We start from the raw sequence: 25,446 nt of genomic DNA, 5'->3' as shown, positions 1-25,446 counted from the left end.
CCCTTAGGGATTTTCATCCCCAAAAATCTTACCGGTGAATAGGTTCGGATAACGTTCTATCATTGCATCCTCTGGCTCCCATGTTTCTTCCTGAACTCTATGTTTATGCCACAGTACTTTAACCAATGAAATTTTCTTATTTCGTAACTCTTTAATCTCGTGAGCCAGAATATGAATCGGTTCTTCTTTATATGTCATATTGGGCTTAATCTCTATCTCAGACGAACTAATCACATGCGAAGGGTCAAATCGATATCTACGATGCATCTTAACAGAGAATACATTGTGGATCTTTTCTAACTCAGGTAGCAACAATAATCGATAAGCAACTGGTCCGATATGCTCTATAATCTCATACGGCCCAATAAACCTCGGACTCAATTTGCCTTTACGACCAAATCTGAGTATCTTTTTCCACGGTGAGACTTTCAGAAAAACTCTATCTCCGATCTGAAACTCTATTTCTTTACGTTTCAAGTCCGCATATGATTTCTGGCGATCTAATGCTACTTTAAGACTTTCACGGATTACTTTCACTTTTGTTCAGTTTCTCTGATCAAATCGACTCCGTGTATTTTATTTTCACTAAGCTCAGTCTAGTACAATGGTGTACGACATTTATGACCGTACAAAGCCTCATAAGGTGTCATTCTGATACTCGATTGAAAACTATTATTATACGCAAATTCAATCAGAGGTAGGTACCGTTCCTACGTACCTTCGAACTCGAGAATGCAACTTCTCAACATATCCTCAAGTATCTGAATGATTCGTTCAAACTGACCATCTATTTGTGGATGGAAAGCAGTATTGAAATGTAATTTTGTACCTAGCGTCTTGCAGTTTCTTCCAAAATCGCGATGTAAACCTTGGATCTCTATCCAAAACAATAGATATAGGCACACCATGTAATCTCACAATCTGTGAAACATACAATTTAGCCAGCTTATCAAGTGAGTAGTCTGTACGTATCGGAACAAAATGAGCCAATTTAGTCAATCTATCAACAACAACCCAGATTGCATCTTTCTTGCTCGGTGTCAACGGTAAACCAGATACAAAATCCATCGTGACTCTGTCCCACTTCCACTCAGGTATCATAATCGGCCGAAGTAATCTGGAAGGTACCTGATGGTCGGCTTTTACTTGTTGACAAATTAAACATTTCGAAACAAAGTTAGAAATTTCTTGTTGCATACCATGCCACCAATAAAGCTATTTCAGATCATTATACATATTCATACTACCTTGGCGAATAGATAACCGACTGCTATGAGCTTCATTTAAAATCTTCTGAATCAACTCTGAGTTCCTTGGGACACATATTCAGTTTCTAAATCTCAAACAGTCATCGGCATCAACTCGAAACTCTAAATCAGCATTTAGATCACTTTGAGCTCGTTTTGCTATCAACTCATTATCAACCTTCTGTGCATCACAAATTCGTTGAACAAATAACGGTCTTGCTTTCAATTTAGCTATTATTATCACAGTGATTTTTGGCTTAAAGCATCAACAACAACATTAGCCTTTCCCGGGTGATAATCAATCACAAGCTAATAGTCCTTTAGCAATTCTAACCATCAGCATTGTCTCAAATTCAGATCTTTTTGAGTCATGAAGTATTTCAGGCTTTTATGATTAGAATAAACATGACATTTCTCACCGAACAAATAGTGGCGCCATATCTTTAATGCAAACACAATAGCTTCCAATTCTAAGTCATGTGTCGAATAGTTTCTTTCATGTGGCTTCAACTATCTCAAGGCATAACCTATAACTCTGCCTTCCTGCATCAAAACACAGCCCAAACCATTTAAATATGCATCACTATAATAATAAATTCTTTACCTGATTCTGGCTGAACTAGTACTGAAGCTTCGATCAAAAGGGTTTTCAACTGATCAAAACTTTTCTGGCACTTATCTGACCACACGAATTTAACATATTTTTGCAATAGCTTCATCATCGAAGTTCTAATCATAAAGAAACCTTTCACAAACCATCTATAATAACCAGCAAGTCCTAGAAAACTTCAAACTTCAAAAACATTCCTCGAAGGTTTCCAATTGAGTATAGCTGAAATTTTGCTCGGATCGACCCTAATACCTGATGCTTATACCACATGACCTAGAAAACTGAATTCACTTAACCAGAACTCACACTTACTGAATTTTGCATACAACTGCTTCTCTCGCAAAGTCTGCAATATTAGTCTCAAAGGATCTACATGTTCAGCTTCATCACGAGAGTAGATCAAAATGTCATCTATAAACACAACCAAAAACCGATCTAGATACGATCTGAAGATTCGATTCATCAAATCCATGAAAATAGCAACTGCATTAGTGAGTCTGAATGGCATAACTAAAAACTCATAGTGTCCATACCTCGTGTAAAAAGCAGTCTTTGGTACGTCTGAATCTTTAACTCGCAACTGATAGTAGCCTGATCTCAAATCTTCTTCGAAAACACTGTAGCCCCTTTCAGTTGATCAAATAGATCATCAATCCATGGCAACGGATACGTGTTCTTTATAGTTACCTTATTGAGCTGTCTATAATCAATGCACATTCTCATAGTTTCATCCCTCTTTTTCACAAACAGTACAGGTGCACCCCACGGAGAGAAACTTGACCGCGCGAAACCTCTATCTGTCAACTCTTGCAATTGAGCTTTCGACTCTTTTAACTCTGTAGGTGTCATTCTATACGGAGCTGTAGATATCGAAGTCGTCCCAGGCATTAACTCAATACCAAACTCTTCTTCTCGAATAGGTGGCAAACCCAGTAATTCTTTAGGAAACACATCTGGATACTCATATACAATTGACACTGATTCAATGTTTCTTTCGGTCACTTTATTGTCAAACACATAGGAAAAATAAGCTTTACACCTTTTTCTCACATATTTCTGGTCTAGCATCGAAGAAATTACTGCTGGTAAACCATACAAATCACTAGATTCAATCCGAATAACCTCATCATTCTGACTTCGTAGATCAATTGTCTTTCTCTTGCAGTTCACAATAGCATCATGTAATGCCAACCACTCCTTACCCAGAATTATGTCGATCTCATCAAATGGCAGCAACATCAAATCAGCTGGAAAGCACAAATCTCGAACCATCAAGAGACAATTCTTACACACTTTTTCAACCATAACACACCGACCCAATAGGTTTGACACTCTAATCACAAACTCAGTAGACTCAACAGGCAGAGTCTTGCTGAATACTGATGTCTCACACACATAAGAATGAGTAGAACCAGGATCAATCAATGCAATTACATTAGTATCATAAAGTGTGAATGTAGCAGTAATAACATCTAGGGACGAAGCCTCCTCTCGCGCTCGAATAACATGGGCTCTGGCAGGTGCACGAGCCTCCGATCTAACTGTTGTATCTTTATTTTCTCTCTGACTGCCACTCGCATTACCCGTATTTCTAGGTGGTCTACCTTGAGCCGCAATATTACCCGATCTCGTGTTCTGTACTAGATTTTCTTCAGCTAACCCTAGGCAATTTCGAATGTAATGATCTATCGATCCACTTTTAAAACAGGCCCGATCATGCAATCTACAACTGCCGGGATGTCGTTTACTACAGTGTTTACACTCAGGTTGATTTGATCTGACATTTCCCATACTAGCTACTGAGGTAGCTTTCGAGCTCGCAGGTGGTCTACTCTGATCCCATTTGGAATAACCCGAAGTGGCTGTAGAACAATTGAAACCATTTCAAAACTTCTTTGGTTGACAGGACTGACTTACTGAAAGATCTCTTGCACGAGTCTCTAGCTTCAAAATCAGCTTTTCTTTTCTCTTTCCCGAGCTCTTCAGACTTGCAGGCTCGTTCAACCAGTACCATGAACTGTTTTATCTCAAGTATGCCAACTAATAATTTAATGTCCTCATTTAGCCCATCTTCAAATCTTTTACACATTATGGCTTCAGTGGAAACACACTCTCGAGCATATCGACTGAGTCGCACAAATTTTCGCTCATACTCTGTCATGGTCATCCGACCCTATTTTAGCTCCAAGAATTCTTTTCGCTTCTAATCAATAAATCTCTAGCTTATATACTAGGTCACCCGCTCTTTCGGAACCACTGATACTAAGGTATTCCACTAGTGATATGTTGTGTCTCGGAGCAAAGATATGGCACACTTCAAAGATTCGTTTGGGGTACAAGGCAGCTCATCAAACACACGGTTAGTATTATCAAGCCAGAACTCAGCCCGCTCAGCATCATCATCATCAGTAGCTTTAAACTTTTCAGCCCCATGTTTTCTAATTTTACCAACAGGTGGCTTATACAATCTCAACGGATCACTTACTTGAGGTACAGTAGGCATCGAAGATGGATTAGTCGGGGGTGGAGGTTGTTGTGTAGTCGGGTTAGTCCGAATATATTGAGTAAACTAGTCATTCATCATTTGGTAAAAAGCTTTTCTAGCCTCTCCTTCCTGGTTACTCGAAATCGGTCGAGAATCAACCGACACTATCCCTTGCACGGGAACAGGTGCTACACTCTCGACCTCATCAGCTACAGCTCTGTCAGGATCCATTTACTATATGAAAACATATTTTGAAATGTCAGAAGTCATCACACTATCACAATATATAATATGGCATGTATAGCTAGACCCACACGCACTACGTTAGTCCTAGAACCAACTAAATTGTAGCTCTGATACCAATAAAATGTAACACCCTTAACTCATATCCATCACCAGATTAGGGTCCGGAGGCATTACCAGACAAAAGCACAACTCTGAATATTCACACATTTCATATTTAAATGTATATACAAATGTCCAATTAAATATTAATTAAAATTTTATCATTTTATAATATACAAATATGAATCAAAATTTGGATATCTAGCACACATCAAACATTTTAGGACATTTTAAAAAATATGTACAAATTAAATGAAATAGAATCCAACTCATGGCATTTTAATAATCAACATACACGATAACCATATTCTCACAATTAATTAAATATATTTCAATAAACAAATAAATGTTATATACATTTTAACCATTTAGACAAGAATTACAACCGAACATCAATAATAAATTTACTCAACTTGACTCACGAACTAAAATCATACTCAATCATTATTTTTGGTTAAGCATTTAACTCACAAGTAAAGATTCAAAATATACACATTTCACATGCCAAAATTTTGGTTACCACTAATCTATTTACCACTCACTCGGTCATCTAAACTTTGCCTAAAAATGCAATTAATCTTACATATTATCTATCCATTACACATATACTTTCAGGTGAGTTAACTACTAAGTCCATTCCTCACATGCATTAACGTATATATAAACATTTGCCAAATCATAAATTAGTCACCATCAATTTACATATTTTATCTTACGAATGGATTTAATATACATTATCGCACACTTTCCTAACCAACTCATAATTCAATTTATGCATCACTAAAATAAGACATTGACATGAATATATATAATCAAAACTTGAATATTACATGCCATATAATATCCATATTTTAACATGCTATTATTGTGATCGAACTTAGCCAACAACATGTATTGCAAAATCATAAATAATTCGATATCCAAATACCACCACTACATTTGAATATACCTTACGCTAAGTATGTCTTAGCAGAATCGGCCATTTATTCTTCCAAATCCTTAACCATTTACGAAACATAGAACATCTATATTAAACATCATTCCTTCATAGCACTTAATATTATAGTCAAAAAAAAACTCAAGCCACAACCTAAGCATAACCAAATTCAATATAAAAGATTAGCCATTTTCGCATGGCTTAGATTATACAAACCAAAGTTCTACTTTTCAAAACACATTCCAGCCTATACATGCCATAATTCGAGTTCAATTGTTTAAACACCAAATCTGTAGATAGTGTGATAGACTTTGGTGATGATCCCCAAGCTTACAACTTGAATCCATCTATAAAATAAAAAACACATATACACACAGAGTAAGCTTTTTATAGCTTAGTCAGTCTTTCTATAGCTTACTAAGTCATAGTAAGTCATTTTATAGCCTAGTAAGTCATAGTAAGTCATAAGGAAATAAACCACTCAGTAATATACTCAACCTATTTTAAGTTAAACCAAATAATGTTATCATTACCAATGCTGAACTTAAACTTACAAAAGAGATAAAATAATACATTTCCATGCATCTTTTTTACCTTGGTCGAATTCTCATCTAAATTAAATAACCAAATATCATTCAACTTTCGGGCCAAATTATCCTAATATAGTCAAGCATACAGATATATATACCTTTTAAATAAACTCAAGAATTATAATATGACATTTTACACCCATACCTCCAATTTGACCGAATACTCATATAGTCACTAACATATTATTAATCACTTCCAAAGCCAAGAAGGCATATTTAAACTTAGTACATTTTCGCTCAAGTGCATAAACTCATGTATTGAAATAATATTTCATGTACATATACTAATCATATAAAAGAATATATCTCATTGTATATACACATATATAAGGACTATTCATACGTACTTAATACTCATTCACAAAGCCAAATACTCATATTACATACACATATTTTCTTTATTTGCATTTTACAAGATTTGTATCAAATAGCTAAGGTGTTTACTTACCTTACCTCAAGTAGGTAACAAGTTAATTCACACCTAGCATATAGCTCGTTTCACATATTCGAACTCAATTTACCTTTTGCCCGATGAAGCATTTGAAATTGGATAGGACACTCGGAAATCACACAAGTCGTACAATGCCAATGTCCCAGATGTGGTCTTACATGTAGTCACATATCGATGCCATTGTCCCAGACAGGGTCTTACTCGTAAACACATATTGGAATCACATATTGATGCCATGGTCTTACTCGCACACATATATCAAAATCCTATGTCATGAAATATGTATCCTAACTAATCTTAAGGTTCATACGGGGCTTTCGGATGTCGAAACTCGGTCGAAGCGAATTCGAAAATGTAGTAACCAACCCTTTTCACATTCGGCCATAACCAATATAAATTCATACATTTCATAATAGCATGTATCTCTAGCATTTAACTATAATTAAATACGTCTATTTGCTTATAAACTTACCTCAGACGTTATAAAACGAGACAAGGCTGTTAGTCGACAACTTTCGTTTTTCCCCGATCCAAATTTGACTTCTTTGGTTCTTTATCTAAACATATTAAAATTAAGCTCATTCAAACATATTTTCATTCAATTTAGTCTAAAAACACATAAATGGAAAAATTACCAATTTACCCCTGACATTTACAATTTTTATAATTTAGTCCCTACTACACAAAACACAAAATATACAAAATTTCATAATACTCATGTTGGGCCGAATTTTACCCATGTAGAAACAAACCCATATAATTCATTTATTTCACATTTTAGTCCCTCAAATTATTATTTTTGCAATTTAGTCCTAATTACTCAAAATCATCAAAAACTCCAATACAAAACATGTTAATCTAAAACATATCTTTCATATTTCATCATAAAACAACAAAAATCACAAGCTCTCAACAATGGCATAACTAAAAATATTCACCAAAATAAAAAATTCAAGCATGGATTTTATAGTACTGAAGCAACGATCTCAAAAACGTAAAAACTATCAAAAATTGAGCTGAACTCTTACCTTGATTGACCTTGAATGAAGCCGAACCCTAGTTCTTTTTTATTTTTCGTATTTTGGTTTCGGTCCAAAGAACAAAATATGAACTTGGCTTATTATTTTATTTTTATGATATATGTTATATTAATTTACTAAAGTAACCTTAATTAATTTATATCAAAACCTTATAATATAAACCTATTGTCATTCACTTTATAATTTATGGGCTAATTGCAACATAAAGGCTTCCATTTTAAAAGCCAATAGCATTTTGGCCTTTATACATTAAACTACTCAATTTTTAATTTACGCAATTAAGTCCTTTTATTAAATCGGACATTCAAACGACAAAATTAAATCACAAAAATTTCACAAATATAAATTCACACATAGTAAACACATAAAATAATTTTTATATATTTTTCTAACTCAGATTCGTGGTCCCGAAACCACCTTTCTGATTGGGGTCTAAATCGGGCTGTTACAGGATCCATTTACTATATATAAAAACAAAATTTAAATCGTCAAGAGTCGTCACACTATCAATATACACTTATGTCATGTATAGCTAGACTCGTACTCACGCTAGGTTAGTCTTAGAATCGACTAAACCATAGCTCTGATGCCACTAAACATAACACCTCACACCAAGCCCTACGCCGGAATGGGATACGAGGCGTTCCCACACTTAATCACATGCTTACAATCACTTCGATGTCATTAAGACTTGGTCAAATTAAAAACTTTTTTGAACTTTGTCTAAACTCCTTAATATGGCCCTACGAGGCCCCAAATATCCATTGGACACCATTCGGGACCAACCCGGGTCCTTTAAGTAACTTTAGAAAGATAACTCTTGAAACAGGGCACACGCCCGTATGGAAGGTCAGCATGCCCGTGTGGTCATTATAACATGGCCGTGCTATAGTCCGTGTGACACAGACGGCCTAAGCTCTGGGGACATGCCCGTGTCCTATGCCCCTGTGAATTAATTTCTAAATTCGAACCTACAGGGGTTTTCACACGGCCTGACACACGCCCATGCCTATGGCCCGTGTCCCTCACACGGCCATGACACGCCTGTTTCCTAGCCTGTGTGTAAAAACCTTGACATTCTGTTTCTGATGTTAGCGTCAAATAAGGGGTACACGACCAAGGCACACGCCCGTGGCCAGAGACTGTGTCCTCCACACTGCTGAGACACACAGTCGTGTCTCTGCCCATGTGTTTACTATGATGCATTCTGACTTGCAAATTTTACGTGCAGGGGACACACGGCTGAACAACACACCCATAGGGTTGACCGTGTGTCACGCACGGCCTAGACACATGTTTGTGCGTCTACTGTGAGGACAATATAAGGCTATCTACCAAGCCTTTGCCACCCTGAAACACAATCTAACATCAACCATAGTTAAGACTTATATACATTACATATATTCAACCATGCCAACAATTTCACATTTATGAAAAACTAGCTTGCATTCACATAATAACTTTCAATATTAGCCATTTTCTATGGCCTTATACAAAATAAATCAAAAGCTAAAGTAAGCCAACACTTTTGGCCAATTAACAATGACACAAAATTCAAAAGTCAAGGTCCTATACATGCCATAATCAAAATAAAAGATCTAACTATACCAAGTGCTTCAGATGATACTGTGATCGATGCCTCCGACATTTGATGATCCTTGAGCTAATTAGGCAGAATGGAAATGAGAGGGAGTAAGCATAAAGCTTAGTAAGTTGCATGCAAATAAATATTACAACAACTTTACCATTCATCATTATGCTCATAGTACAAAAGTAGGCATAAGCACAACTTACTCATCACTATCCAATATAATTCACATAGCATATCTTGAGCTCACATCTCATACTGTTCCACTCACAACATGGTTATACTTTTCTCGTTTAACTTAAACTCTAACTCTCATCGTTGAACCATTTAGAGTGCTATCAGATATTCACTAAGCCTCAAACATTGGGTATAATACCGATACCATGTCCCAGACATGGTCTTACACTGGCTCATCCATCATGTCGATGCCATGTCCCAGACATGGTCTTACACATACTATCGAAATCGAGGCCGACACCATGTCCCAGACATGGTCTTATACTAGGTCTCACATTTTCGTGCCGATGCCATGTCCCAGACATGATCTTACACTGACACCTCGATACGTGCTGATGGCATGTCCCAGACATGGTCTTACACTGACACATCTCGTAGCCAATGCATGTCCCAGACATGTCTTACACTGGCTTACATCTCAAGGCTGATGCATGTCCCAGACATGTCTTAGACTAGCTCTCGTTTCAATGTCGATGCCTGTCCTAGACATGGTCTTACACTGGCTCTCATAATGTGGCCAATGCATGTCCCAGATATGTCTTACACTAGCACACAAATAACCCGAATGTCATGGCATGAATATCTGATTTATTTCCTAAGGTTCAAACGGGATTTCTACTATCTCAATATTCATCATACATACTCATTTCCACAATATAAAATTTATGTTATATCAATTCAAACATATATAATAACAATGTAGTTGTATTATTTACTTACAACTTACCTCGGTATACAAAATATAGGTGACCAGTTCAGCTCAGTCAACTTGTTTTGCTTTTCCCCGGTCTAGGCCCGAATTTTGTAACTCTTGATCTATAATGATAAAAGTTCACAAATTTAATCATTTTATTGATCTAGGTACTCAACAATTCATAATTGGGCAAAATGATCGTTTTGCCCTTAGACTTTCACAAGATGACCATTTTACCTCTAGACCCGAAAATTGATTTTTATCACATTTTCTCATTAAGCAAGCCTAGCTGAATACTTTTTTTACTAGGAGTAGCCCACAATTCTCATTATTTCACACATTTATCAAATATTTTACAACTTATGCAAAATGGTCCTTAGTTAAGGTTTCCATGAAAACTACTTCACAAAAGTTGTTTATTTCACAACCATGATTCATTTTCTTCCATAAAATTTCAGAAAATAACATGAACACTCTCATGGTAAAACCCTAGACTTTCAACCATTTTGCATAATAGTCCCCTTATTTGAAAGGTCATGCTACAAGGGTTTTAAAAAGTACAAAAATCATCAAGAAAAACCATCAAGATCACTTACTTGGAGAGAGACTAAGTGGCTGAAATTTCAAGCTTCAAAATCCACTCTAATGGCTTTTATTTTTGGTGGAAAATGGAGAAGAAAGATGACCCTTTTGATTTTATTCTAATATTTAATTTGCTAATGTCATCAATTACCAACCCTAGTCATCTTTTGACTTTTTGACTCCTCATGTCTCTATGCCTGGCTAGCTTGTATTTTAAGGGTCTAATTTCCCTTTAAAGACCCTTAATTTACTTTTTCTAGCTATTTTACACCCTTAGCTATCAAAATAGTACTTTTGCACTTTATGCGATTTAATCCGTTTTCACAATTAAGCATGAAATCGCTAAAACTAATTCACCAAAATTTTCATACTCTCTTATAATCATGCCACAACACATAAAATAATATTTAAAAATAATTTCTCTGACCCTGGATTAGTGGTCTAGAAACCATTGTTCTGACTGGGCCCAAAATCGGGCCGTTACACGGCATGCATGGGCACAACATCGCAAAGTACTTCATCGTTGTACTTTTCGATTGAAAATGCAACCAAGACTTGTTTAGTCACCTTCAACTCACCACCGCCATTAATCCATTAGAGCTTGTACGGATGAGGATGCTTAGTTGTTGGAAGGCTTAATTTTTCAACCATCAAGGTGCTGGCAACGTTGGCGTAACTCCTACCATCAACAATAACGTTGCACACTTTACCTTGTACGTGGCACCGTGTGTGAAAAATATTTTCACATCGTTGCTCGTTCTCCATGCTTTGAAGGCTTAAACTCCTTTTGGTGACAAATATTTCACCATCAACAACATATTCGAGTTCCTCCTCTTCGTCGGTGGTTTCTTCGGGTTCATCTTCATATTCCTCTCCGGCTCGATTTCGCCATTGGCTCTAACCACCATGTTGCTTCGGTTTGGACATTGGCTGGTGATATGTCCTCTCCCAAGGAATTTAGAACATTTTATGTCTCTTGTTCGGTTTGGAAAAGCTTCGACCTTGCCTTTGCTTGAGTCGCGAATAGGTTTGTTAGACTTTGCAGGCACCACTTGATCTTTGGCACGACTAGTTGACTCTTTCTTGCTTGTGCCATGTCCCCATTTGAAATAGTAGAGGGATTAGTGTAGGATTGAATAGTACCTTGTCTTTTCAATTGCTTCTCGACCTTTATGGCCATGTGCACCATGTTGACCACTTCGATGTAATGTTGGAGCTCCACCACGTTTGCTATATCGCGATTGAGTCTGGCTAGGAATCATGCCAAGGTCGCCTCTCAGTCTTCTTCAACATCAGCATGGATCATTGCAATCTCCATTTCTTTAAAATAGTCCTCCATGCTCCTATTACAGCTTTTGATATAGGTCTTGATGGTAATTGGAGGGAATGAAATGCTTGCGTATAGCAGCCTTCATTTCGGCCCAAGTGGATATCGGTTGTTCTCAGTTTCATCTCCAACTCGATGTGAGTTGATCCCATCAGATCATGCCATAATCGGATAACTCGATCGCTGCTAGCTTCACCTTCTTACTCTCCAAGTAATTGTGGCACTCAAAGACCAATTCTATTTTCTTTTCCCATTCAAGATATGCCTCCGGGTCAGATTTACCTTCGAATGGTGGAATAGGCAATTTGATATTCTTCAAGTTACCATCAACTCATTCTCGCTCTCGAGGGCCTCGATTTCTTTGTCTGCGACGTTTATATCTTCGATTCGACCTTTGGTTACTCCTCTAGTTGCAACATTTCGAACAGGACGAAGACCACCACCCTCCATCATATTTTGTTTCGGGCTTTGAGAAATGAAAATTTAAATCCTCACCATAAAACCTCACGTCACTCGCAAAGAAAAGCAAAGATGACATTCCACTCAAGTTTGCACTCAAGACTAGCTTTTTCAATCACTCTAATGATCTCAAAACTCTCGTGCCTTTTACCAATCGATTCTCCTCTCATAGTTTATAGAAAACTCGTTTAGACTTTGAAGCAAGCTTAGGGGTTGGCTTCAAAGGGTTGCAAAGGATAAAAAATTGGTGTAGGTGTTAGGTGGGTTGAAAAAAATATAGGTTCTCAAGTGTGGCGAAATGGATTGTTTTGGACAGAAATGAAATTTGATGATCGGGAAAAAAATAACTTTTTTTTATATTTCAAACTTTATTTTGTACTACTAATAAGCTGAATATACATTCTTTTTTTCAAGAACTTACACCGGGGCTGCTATGAACGTCCGTACTCCCCGATTTTGCTAGCTCTGATACAAAATGATACGATCTCATCTTGTGAGTTAATTTCGAGTCATAGTGTTGCCCTATCATAACATAGAGAAGTTCCGTTCAATTTGGAGTTGAGTGAATTCGGCCAGGTGTAGGTTAAAGCAAATATGGTTTTTAAGTGTTTTGGAATAGTCTAAGTAAATGTTTTGGTTAAACAAAGAAAAATAAGATAACTTTGAATGGAATAATTTGGATGGATGGAAAAAGGCTTAAAGTCCAAGAAAGAACCAATACTATAAGGAGTATTGACCCGAATCTTATATTGACTTTTAAGGTGGAAAGGTTATAGTTAAAAAGGACCTTGACCCACTATCTATGAGAAGATAGGAACCAAAGGTGTCGGGGTTGAACGCCACACTTAAAGAGTGATAAGTTCACAAAAAAAAAGTTGGATGCCATTAGCAATGCTAGATAAGTCAGCTTGAGTCTTAGAAGAACAATGAGAGTTGAATTAAACTCACAAAGATGTAAAAATTCATAAAAGTATCAAAAGTTTTCTTAACCAAAATAATGTCTTCTTACAATCTATTTATAGGCACTATTATGACTATTCAAATGCCTATTTGTAACCTTTCACCTTTAGCAATTAACTAAGGTTATTACAAGCTTTAATTTTGTTTTTAACTCATGTAGGAAATCCAATGGTCATGTCTCTTCATTTGATCTTGGTGTAGATGAAAAGGCATGACTCTATCCATTAATGAAGACTTAATGTGTTCGTATTGTGCTTAGTTGATGTCCCTTCAACTCCCTTGTAACCGAATCAAAAAGCTTGTGTAACTTCCTCTTTTAATGGCGTCCCAATGAAGGAAAAAGACTCTAAAAACTTATCAAACTTGAAAAGACACTCTTGGTCCACTTGAAAAGCCACCATAATGAGCTTTGAGTGCTTCACTATCCAAAAAAAACGTTCCCTTTATGCACCAGCAATTAAGTGACCAAATGCACACTCTTTTATGCCAAAACTAAACAACCATTTGAATGTGACAGCATTTGATTCTTCTTCGCAAACGAATAGCCCTATTGTAGCTTTAAAATATGTGTCCAGCCTTTTGAAATTTCCTATAACAAAAATTGAACACACAATTAATTTATTTAAGAAAAATTAAACACACTATAACTTATGCGTTAAAAAGTAACAATCAAATTCAACAACACTCTAATACAAACAAATAAGATGTTCAAACTATGACGTAATTTAATTAAGATGTAAACTAAATGAACAAATGAGTTACTTAATGCAAGAATTAATTTAATGATGCAAACTTAATTAACATGAAAGTTACATAATGCATGACTTTATTAAATGCAAAACATATATTAGTGATGTTCAAACTATGACATAATTAAAGACACAAACTAAAATAACTATAATGGATTGAAATCCTTATTTCCAGCAAAAAAATATTGCTAAGTTAAAAATGAGCTGGAGTTGAGCTCAATGGGCTCTGAATGAACAAGATGGGCTTGTAGAAGGTTGCAAGGCTTGCTTGGGTGACTTGTCGACATTCGTTCAATGAGCCCAGCAACATTCTCTCCCCATACTCGATCAGCTAGAGCCGAAATAGCCTATTTGAATCTTTTGGCTCGAGCTCAAGATTTCAGTCCTAAGGGAAGCTCTAAAGGTTCCTTGTCAGCCCTTGATGAGTCTCGGGGCTTGGTCGTATCATATCCTATCTATTCCTAAGGTTCAACTGGGATTTATACATTGTCTATAACTTGTCGAGAAATTTTGTAGTATAATTTCATCACAATTATATAAATTAAGCATTCAAACACGTATAATTTAATGCTTCTTACACATACGAACTTACCTCAATCACAAAAACGATGTAATAGGATCGACTAGTCCAAAACTTTATCTTTCCCTCAATCCAGTTCCGAGCATTGCTTTTCTTGATCTATATAATCAAATTTAACTTATTTAAATATGATTCTATTCAATTTAATCCAAAATTCATATTATGACAATTTTACACTTTTACCCATTATATTTTAACATCTTTACAATTTAGTCCTTAGCTCATAAATTTCATGCAATTGAGTCCACACCCATGCTAACTGAATTTCATCTATGCTCATAGCAACCCACACATTTCATTATTTCAGACATTTACCACATAATTTTTCACATTTCTCAATTTAATCCCTAGTTGACAATTTTATCAAAAATCACTTAACAAATGTTGTTTATCTAACAACAACCATTCATTTTCTATCATCAAACATCAAAACACATACATATTCATCAACAGTAAAACCCTAGACTTTTAACAGTTTCACAAATTAGTCGCTGGGCTAGCTAAATTAAGCTACAACGTCTCCAAAAACATAAAAATCATTAAAAACGGGACAAAAACACACTTACATGCAATGGAAGAGCTTGGCTGCATGCTTGGTTGTTCAAAAATGGTGATTTTTCTCCTTTAGGTTCGGTTAGAAGAAGATGGACAAGAGAATTGCTTTGTTTTACTTATTTTACTATGTTTATTTGTTAATTTACTTAAATAACCTTTAATTAAACATTTAAAATCATTTAAATGATGTCCATCTTTGTCCACTAATAATATTAATAGACTAATTACTATTTAAGGATTTCTACTTTAAGGTTCCATAGCTATTAGACACCTTTAGCTAATAGAACTCAACTTTTACACTTTACGCAATTTAGTTCTTTTTATCAAATTAAGCATGTAAACGATTTAATTTCTTAACAAAATTTTCATACAATCATACTATCATGCTATAGACCTAAAAATAATAATAAAATAAATAACCTCGAATTTGTGGTCCCGAAACCACTGTTCCAATTTAATTAAGAACGAGTTGTTATAGAGAAGTATAACAGGCTACAACCCTAGTTAATAATACTAGTGTTTGTTGTCCCTCCCTTTAACATGAAGGGCTTTTGGGCCTCTCCCATATCGGGTCCAATTACAAGTACTTCTTGGACTTTTAACCTAATAATTTATAATTCAATCCAACCCAGTATTTGCTTTTCTATTTCCAAAAATAAAGATATTTATTTCCAATTAAATAATCTTCTCATCCTAATTCTAATTCATTTAAAGTCATGACGACCATACCGTAAAAGAATCTATTAGGAAATATATTTAATATTTTACATTCAACGGGTTTACTATGACAAAATGATTTATTTCCATTTTTTAACTTTATGTAATTTGAAAAACATAAATTCATTTCCAGGTCTTTTTCATTTTTCATTTTCATTTTCATCTTAGAGAAAACCATATTCATTTCCAAATGATTCTATTTCTCTATTTTCATTTTTATTTTGAAGAAAACCATAATCATTTTCAATTGTTTCTTGTAACACCCCTAACCCGTATCCGTTGCCAGAATAGGGTTAAAAGCATTACCTAACATATCGACACATTTATCATTCATTTCACAATCATCATAACATTATAGGTTATACATCAATATCAAGTCCCTTACATAGGTCAACGAGACCTTAAACATACTTTAAAAAGAAGTCGGGACTAAACCAAGCTCATGCAAAATTTCTTTTGAAACTTAAACATTTATCAAAGTTATACAGGTCACACGCCCGTTTGTCTAAGCCGTGGCAGAACAGGGCATACATACTAACTTGACCACACGGCCACAAGACATGCCTTTGTGCCTTAGTCGTGGTCAAAATTGACTTAGGTCACATGGCCAACCATACGCCCTTGTGTCTAGCCTGTGCATCCTTTGAAATAGCCACACACACCCATGTACCAAGGCTGTGTGCCTCACAAGGCCACCAGACACGCCCGTGTATCTAAGCCATGCTCGAGATTGACTTGAATAACTAAATTACAACAAACATACGGTCGAGACACACACCCTTATACTCAACCGTGTGGGGTAAAATTAGGCTTGGATTAAGCCACATTTCCCACCTATCTCAAGCACTCCAAAACCACAACATTTTTGCATTGTTTGCATACATTCATAGACAACCAAATCAACCATTTTGTATATATTTCATGCCATTCAAATGCCATCCAATTCACTACTTAATTTAACAACCAAACATACCTAATCAATGTACCAGAATCATCACAACTTACATAAGTTCCAAATACATAGACTCATCACTTTATCACATACTTCATATCACAAATTTACCAATTCATCATTCCATACTCAAACCATCACATGAACACTATAAACATCATATGACTTATCTATCATACATACCATTTAGGCCAACTTAAAAGGCCATACATACCAATATTTACATGCCACATCTTATGGCTAGATATTCACATCACAAAACATACTAAATGCTTTTAGCCTATACATGTCATATACCATATATACAACTCTCAAAATGGTACCAAAATAGATGTTTGATAGTGTGAATGAGTCACTGACGATCCCCAGATCCGAGCTACCTTTATGACACTATCAAATAGAGAACATTTCACACAGTAAGCTTTTAAAGCTTAGTAAGTTCATCACATAATACATTTAACATTAATCCACTAATTCAACCTCTTAACTAACTCTTAATATTACTCATGACATTACTCATAATTATTCAAGGCTATATCTTACTATTATACTACATCTTTAAGCATATGATAAGCATTCACAATGCTATACTATGCAACTCATTTCATCATTCATTTACATAGTCTCATTTATATCATACGAAATAACATCAGCCACATAGGTTCTATACATACCTGTACCATCACATTTTTACCTATCACATTTATCACTTCAATGCTCGATGCACAAAGTCACTCAATCATCTTTAGATGTTCTTTGAACTAGCACACTTAGTTCCAATTAATTAGCCGAAGCTATAATATTATTGCACACTTAGTGCCATTTCATTAAACCGAACTTATATTGGTATTGCACACATAGTGCCATTTATTCAGCCATTGCTGTTATATTTTTGCACACTCAGTGCCATTTTTAATAGCCATAGCTATTTCATTTCTCGCACACTTAATGCCTCAATTTCGATTCACATTTCATATATTATAAGGCATCAATCTCATTTCTATTTATTTCATCACATACAAACATTATATAAACAATATGGTTTATACACAAACTTACCTCGGTTGTAAAAATGACGATATTAGTCGATCAATCGAGCACTTTGTTTTGCCTCAATCTAGGTCCGAATTTCTCCTTTCATGATCTATATGTATTCAAAATTAACTCATTCAGTCACCAGAACATTCAATTTAATACACAAACACACCTTTGGGTATTTTTGCACTTTAGCCCATAAAATTACACATTTTGACATTTTAGTCCTTATTACACAAAATACCAAATGTACAAAATTCATCAAAAACATGCCTTAGTCGAATTTTCCTATGGTCCCTATCAACCCATATTTATCATTTATTTCACATTTTAGTTCCTCAATTTTCCATTTTCACAAATTAGTCCAAAATACTCAAAATCATCAAAAATCCCAATACAAAACATGGTGATCTAACACATATCTTCCATTTACTATCATCAAACTTCATAAACCTCACATTGTAACACCTCTCACCCGTATCCAACACCGGGACAGGGCTTTAGGCATTACCGAAACTTTAACATTCATAAACATACAAAACCGAGTCACCAATTTCGCCCAAAATTTAAAACTTCTAGATCCGGCCCAGGTACTGAATTTCAATAACAATTTTCAAACAACATTATAACATCAATTAAACAATTAAAATCAACTAATTCACATTATATCATGTTAGAATTTATATAAATTTTAAATTATAAACTGAACGAACTTACCTGGACTATCTTGTAATAGTTGCAGAAGTTCAGGGGCTATTTTGTAATTGTTCTTTTTCCACGTAAATCAACAAGGTCTTGATCTAAAATGTAAAATATCTCAATTATTAGCTTACAATTCATATTCCAATTTAATCTACATTTTATACCATTTCATTTTAAAAATTACACAATTGCCCCAAACTTTTACATTTGTGCAATTTAGTCCCTTAACCCGAAAATCATCAAATTGAACATTTTTTAAAAATCAAACTACAACCGAATATTCTAGTCCCTTAAAAAGTCCACAAATACCTCTTATTCACTAATAAACCTTGAAATTTTAACATGTTAACAATTTAATCCTTAAATAAAAAATAACTAAAATCACTTCACAAAACAACCAAAAATTATAACCAAAGCTTCAAACATGTAATTATCATCACAAGCAACCAAGATTCATCAATGGTATTAACAAATTTAAAAACAAAGGTACGATTTAGTTGGACCCAGTTGTAATATCTCAAAAACATAGAAATTACAAGAAAACAAGTCAATTTCCAAACCATGCAAGGCAAAAAGATGACCAAAGCTTCCTAGGTCTCCAATGGTGGTTTTCGGAAAAGAATGAAGAGAAATGCCTTTTGTTTCAATTTGTTTTATTAATTTTGAATTAATTACAAAATTGCCATTAAACCAATTTTCTTTAAATTTTTCTTTGATTTTTAACTCCATTGCCGTCCACTATTTACTAATAAGGTCTAATTGCCTTACTGGTGCTCCCACATTTATTACTTAAGGTATTAAGTCATCCAAATGCAATAATTAACAAGTTTTGCAACTTTTATAATTTAGTCCTTTTTTAATTAGCTATCTAAATGTTAAAATTTCTTAACCAAATTTTAATACGGCTTTAATAACTCTGTAAATATTCTATAAAAACATTTACGGGCTGACGCAATGAAAATTTATGGTCTCAAAACCAGTATTCTGTTACCACTAAAAAATGAGTTGTTACAAATATACTCAGTGAGTGTGCAAGAGACCATTAGAAGGCATATAAACTCAATACTGGTTGTTGTGTTGCAACGTGGGGAGTTTGATGTTGAAACATAGGCATTAGAGCACAAGAATTCCAAGACTGTTGTAACACCCCAAACTCGGCCCAAACGTTATGACCAGATCTGGCGATGTCACATTGAAGTGTTCTTCGAAATCTAAGACTCGTCGTTTAAAAACCCCTTCTTTAACTAGCCTCTTTGTAGAGTTTGAAAAGTCGATTTAAAGTCTTATTTCTCATTTAAAGTATTATTCGTAGAAGCTTTGAAAACAAGTTACATATTTGTGGGGGTTTTGAAAACGTTTGATTTTTTAAAAACTCGTGTTTTTCTTACTGCTAGCAGTTGTAAATCACAAATAAATTTGAGTAAAATACCAAAATTAAAAATAAACTTGAGAGACCTTATTACATAATGAAAATCCCAAAATGAAACCTTAATTATAATATTAGAAGATAAATAAGTCAAGTGGCCACCACTGAATCCTCCGTCGTATCGATCCGTCTAAAAGTTTGGGGAATACCTGCATAGTTAACATGTAACAACCTAAACCTAGCCTAGACGTTATGGCTGAATCTGGTGTGTCACATCAAAGCATCGTTCAAAAATCAAGTTGTCGTTAAAAGTTTATTTCTATAACTAAAACCTTTTGCTCGAGGTTAGCAAATCATCTCATCAAAAATGTTTACTTAATGCCTGGTATTGCTACTTTAAGTTATTTCAAATCATGGAAGCTACTAAAGTTTGAAATATAAAAACGTCTATTTTTAAGTGTTTTTGAAAATAGTTATTAATTTTTGAAAATTCGTGTTTAGTAGTTTTAAATAAGGAAATCAAAAGCCCAATTAAAAATTTAATCCCTCAAAGGCCTTATTACAGAATTAAAACCCCAAAACATAAAATTCAAATAAAAAGTTTACACTAGAGCATCAGCGGTCATGTGGCCACCTCCGAATCTTTTGCGGCTCCAAATCGCCTAATGCTGGGGATTACCTGTACAATTAGATAGAAAGGTGAGTTTATGAAAACTCAGTGTGTAATCTCTAAAAAAACAAACAGTCAGATATATGGTATGCAGAAACAGACTAGGCCTGAGCCCATCATAGAAATAGTATTAGGTGGGCCTTAGCCCAATAACAGAATTAGGTGGGCCTAAGCCCAATACAGAATCAGTATCAGATGTAGATATGCAGACAGATTCCCAACCCAGTCCAACCAACACACCATGCGGGGATAAAAAAGACCAACCTAGCCAACACACCAAGTTTAGCACCAGTTGCGGCACTAAGTCAATAGAATGGTTCAACACCGTAGATAGAACGGCTAAAGGCCGTAAATATCACAGCAATACTGATAAATTATCAGAAAGGCTAAAAGCCATAAGTATCCTAGAAAAGATGAAAACCTTTTACAGAACGACTACAGGTCGTACACTTCCTCCGTCCATAATAACCCAACCCCATACAATATGTCATGTCATAATATTACGTGCATGCAAAGTCATACTCAGTACAATCGTATATATAAATCATAAGCACATCATTCATACGGAACATAAGGGCATAATCGTCATTCTACCATACAGGGGTATTACGATCATTTTACACTACAAGGGTATTTTGGTGATTTTACAAACCGGGGTCTTAACGACCCAATAAAAGGTCCACCATCGCCTCGAGCAACTTAAGTAACCTAAACAGACATAATGGTGCAAATGGGCCTAAAGCCCATTACTCGACCCAAGTGAACCCACACCCTCGTATGGCCCATTTAGCCCAAATTTAGATAAGATTATGTGACCTACATAGCCCAGTCCAATAATTATCACAAATTGCAGATTTACTTCGTGTAGGGCCCACGAGCCCATTGGGCCTACATGGCCCATCTTGGCCAATGTGGCTAAGAACTACCTAATTCGTGTACGTGACATGACAAGTCTATTTACGTCCCATTAACAGTGAAGTTTACCCATACAGGCCCATGGGCCCATTGGGCCCATACGGCCCATGAGATTGCTCATGATGGCCTTCCTCGCCATATGCCCACATTTTGTGGGCTCGGTTTACCCCACAAGTGATAGCACGCTCATGAGGCCCTAAATGCTAAAGTTTCGTCTTTTCGACTTTTACCGACTTCTAACAAAGAAGGGCGTGAATACACACCTGTTTATGAGAACGCGTCAAAGTCCATGATCACTAACCTTGGTTAAGCAGGTATGAAATAATCCCTCCTAAACCCAGTTATCACCAACTCATCTTGTTGCTCTATTTAAAGCAAGTTTCTCACCAATTCTCATGTTAGCTTCCCGATGTGGGATTACTTTCAACCATTAGGAAAAGTCCTTATTTTTTTATGACCACTTCAACTACAGAGTTCCAGTCCAACTCCACCTCCTACATAGCTCAAACAGCAAAATAAATACTCCATTGCGCATCCCAAGACTTGAACCTTAGACCTTACAGTTACACAACACGCCACCTTTCCACTACACCACAAGGCTCTTTGTGTCACTATTTTAGCCTCAATTAATTATAAGGTCTATAGGCCAAAGTCCAGGTTCCTTTAAAAGAAAAACCAAAATAAATTGCAAGAGCCAAGACTTGAACCCAGGCTTCCTTACAACCTTAATGATACAACAACCACTAGACAACATGCTTCCTTGTGTCATTTACTTAACACAATAATTTAAAAGGCCTGCTTCCAAGCATCCAGGGTTTTATTCACTTAAAACCAAAATTTTTCCTAAAGCCCAAGTTTGAACCCAAGATTTCTCCAACACTCCTCGGGGCCATTAACCACCAAAGCAGACATTTAATTGTGTCATTTTCTTGCACAATTAAATACTTATATACACCCCCTTACAGACCCATACTCAAGGCCCAATACTTCTATGCCCAAATTTGGGGCGTTACAATTCTACCCCCTTAAAGAAATTTTATCCTTGAAATTTCCAACTATCAAAATTGTCGCACAACCTAGCCTACCACACAACGCTCTTGCTGTGCACTATGATCCTAACAATAGAAGCACGCACCAAACCATCTATCCATCAGAGCGGATAAATATTACATGCATACCATTTCCAGAACACAAACAGAATAAATACAAACTCTAAATTCAAGTGTAGCAACACAGTCTAATATCTAAAGAAATCACAGTGTTTTTTATCTACTGTTTTTCAATGAAAACAAACAACAGTTTCAAAAACTTACGGATTTGACACTAGAGACTCGGTGTGCCACACTTTTCGAAAAAATACCTCAAAACACTTTACTAATTTGAAAACAACCTCATGAAATACAAAATTTTGAAAACACATTTCACAATCGAGTTTTACAACTAGGCTCTGATACCACTAAATGTAACACCCTAAACTCGGCCAAGACGTTATGACTGAATCTGGTGTGTCACATCAAAGCGTCATTCAAAAATCGAGTTATCGTTAAAAGTTCATTTCTATAATTAAAACCTTTTACTCGAGGTTAGCAAATCATCTCGTCAAAAACGTTTACTTAATGTCTGGTATTGATACTTTAAGTTATTTCAATTCGTGGAAGCTACTAAAGTTTGAAATATAAAAACATCTATTTTTAAGTGTTTTTGAAAATAGTTAATAATTTTTGAAAATTCGTGTTAAGCAGTTTTAAATAAGGAAATCAAAAGCCCAATTAAAAATTTAATCCCTCAAAGGCCTTATTATAGAATTAAAACCCTAAAACATAAAATTCAAATAAAAAGTCTACAGCAGAGCATTAGCAGTCGTGTGGCCACCTCTGAGTCTCTCACGGCTCCAAATCGCCTAAGGTTAGGGATTACCTGTACAGTTAGACAGAAGGGTGTGTTTATGAAAACTCAATGTGCAATTCCTAAAAAGATAAACAGTCAGATATATGGTATGCGAAAATAGACTAGGCCTGAGCCCATCACAGAAATAGTATCAGGTGGGCCTTAGCCCAAAAATAGAATTAGATGGGCCTAAATCCAATACAGAATCAGTATCAAATGCAGATATGCAGACAGATTCCCAGCCCAGTCCAACCAACACACCACCCGTACCAACCAACACACCATAAGGGGATAAAATTGACCCACCCAGCCAATACATCAAGCTTAGCACCGGTTGCGGCACTAAGTCAACAGAATGGCTCAATGCCGTAGATAAAATGGCTAAAAGCCATAAATATTGCACCAACGCTGCTAGTCAACAGAACGGCTAAAAGCCATAAGTATCCTAGAAAAGATGAAAACCTTTTACAGAACGACTACAGGTCGTACACTTCCTCCGTCCATAATAACCCAACCCCATACAATATGTCATGTCATAAATATTACGTGCATGCAAAGTCATACTCAGTTCAATCGTATATATAAATCATAGGCACATCAGTCATATGGAACATAAGGGCATAATCGTCATTCTATCATACAGGGGTATTTCGGTCATTTTACACTACAAAGGTATTTCAGTGATTTTACAAATTGAGGTCTTAACGACCTAATAGAAGGTCCACCGTCGCCTCGAGCGACTTAAGTAACCTAAACAGACATAACGGTGCAAATGGGCCTAAGGCCCATTACTCGGCCCAAGTGGGCCCACACCCTCGTGTGGTCCATTTAGCCCAAATTTAAATACGGCTATGTGACCTATATAGCCCAGTCCAATAATTATCACAAATCACAGATTTAATTAGTGTGGGGCCCAAGAGCCCATTGGGCCCACACGACCCATCTAGGCCTAACGTGGACCAGAACTACCTAAGTCGTGTGCACGACATGACAAGTCTATCTACGACCCACTTAACAGTAAAGTTTACCCACGCGAGCCCACAGGCCCATACGGCCCATGAGATCGCTCATGATGGCCTTCCTCGTCGTATGCTGACGTTTTGTGGGCTCGATTTACCCTATAAGCAATCTCACGCTCATGAGGCCCCAAATGTCGAAGTTTCAGCTTTTCAACTTTTGCCAACTTCCAACAAAGAAGGGCGTGATTACACACCTGTTTATGAGAATGCGTCAAAGTCCACGATCACTAACCTTCGTTAAGCAGGTATGAAATAATCCCTCCTAAACCCAGTGATCACCAACTCATCTTGTTCGCTCTATTTAAAGTCAGCTTCTCGCAAATTCCCATGTTAGCTTCCCGATGTGGGATTACTTTCAACCATTAGGAAAATTTCTTATTTTTTTATTACCACTTCAACCACAGAGCTCAAACAGCAAAATAAATACTCCATTGTGCATCCCAAGACTTGAACCTTAGACCTCACAGTTACACAACACGCCACCTTGCCACTACACCATAAGGGTCTTTGTGTCACCATTTTAGACTCAATTAATTATAAGGTCTGTAGGCCAAAGTCCAGGTTCCTTTAAAAGAAAAACCAAAATAAATTGCAAGAGACAATACTTGAACCTAGTCTTCCTTACAACCTTAATGACACCACAACCACTAGACCACATGCTTCCTTGTATCATTTACTTAACACAATAATTTCAAATGCCTACTTTTAAGCATCCAGGGTTTTATTCACGTAAAACTAAAATTTTTG

Source organism: Gossypium hirsutum, chromosome A07 (assembly GCF_007990345.1).
Source record: "Gossypium hirsutum isolate 1008001.06 chromosome A07, Gossypium_hirsutum_v2.1, whole genome shotgun sequence".
Lineage (NCBI taxonomy): Eukaryota > Viridiplantae > Streptophyta > Magnoliopsida > Malvales > Malvaceae > Gossypium > Gossypium hirsutum.
This window is presented reverse-complemented; position numbering follows the sequence as displayed.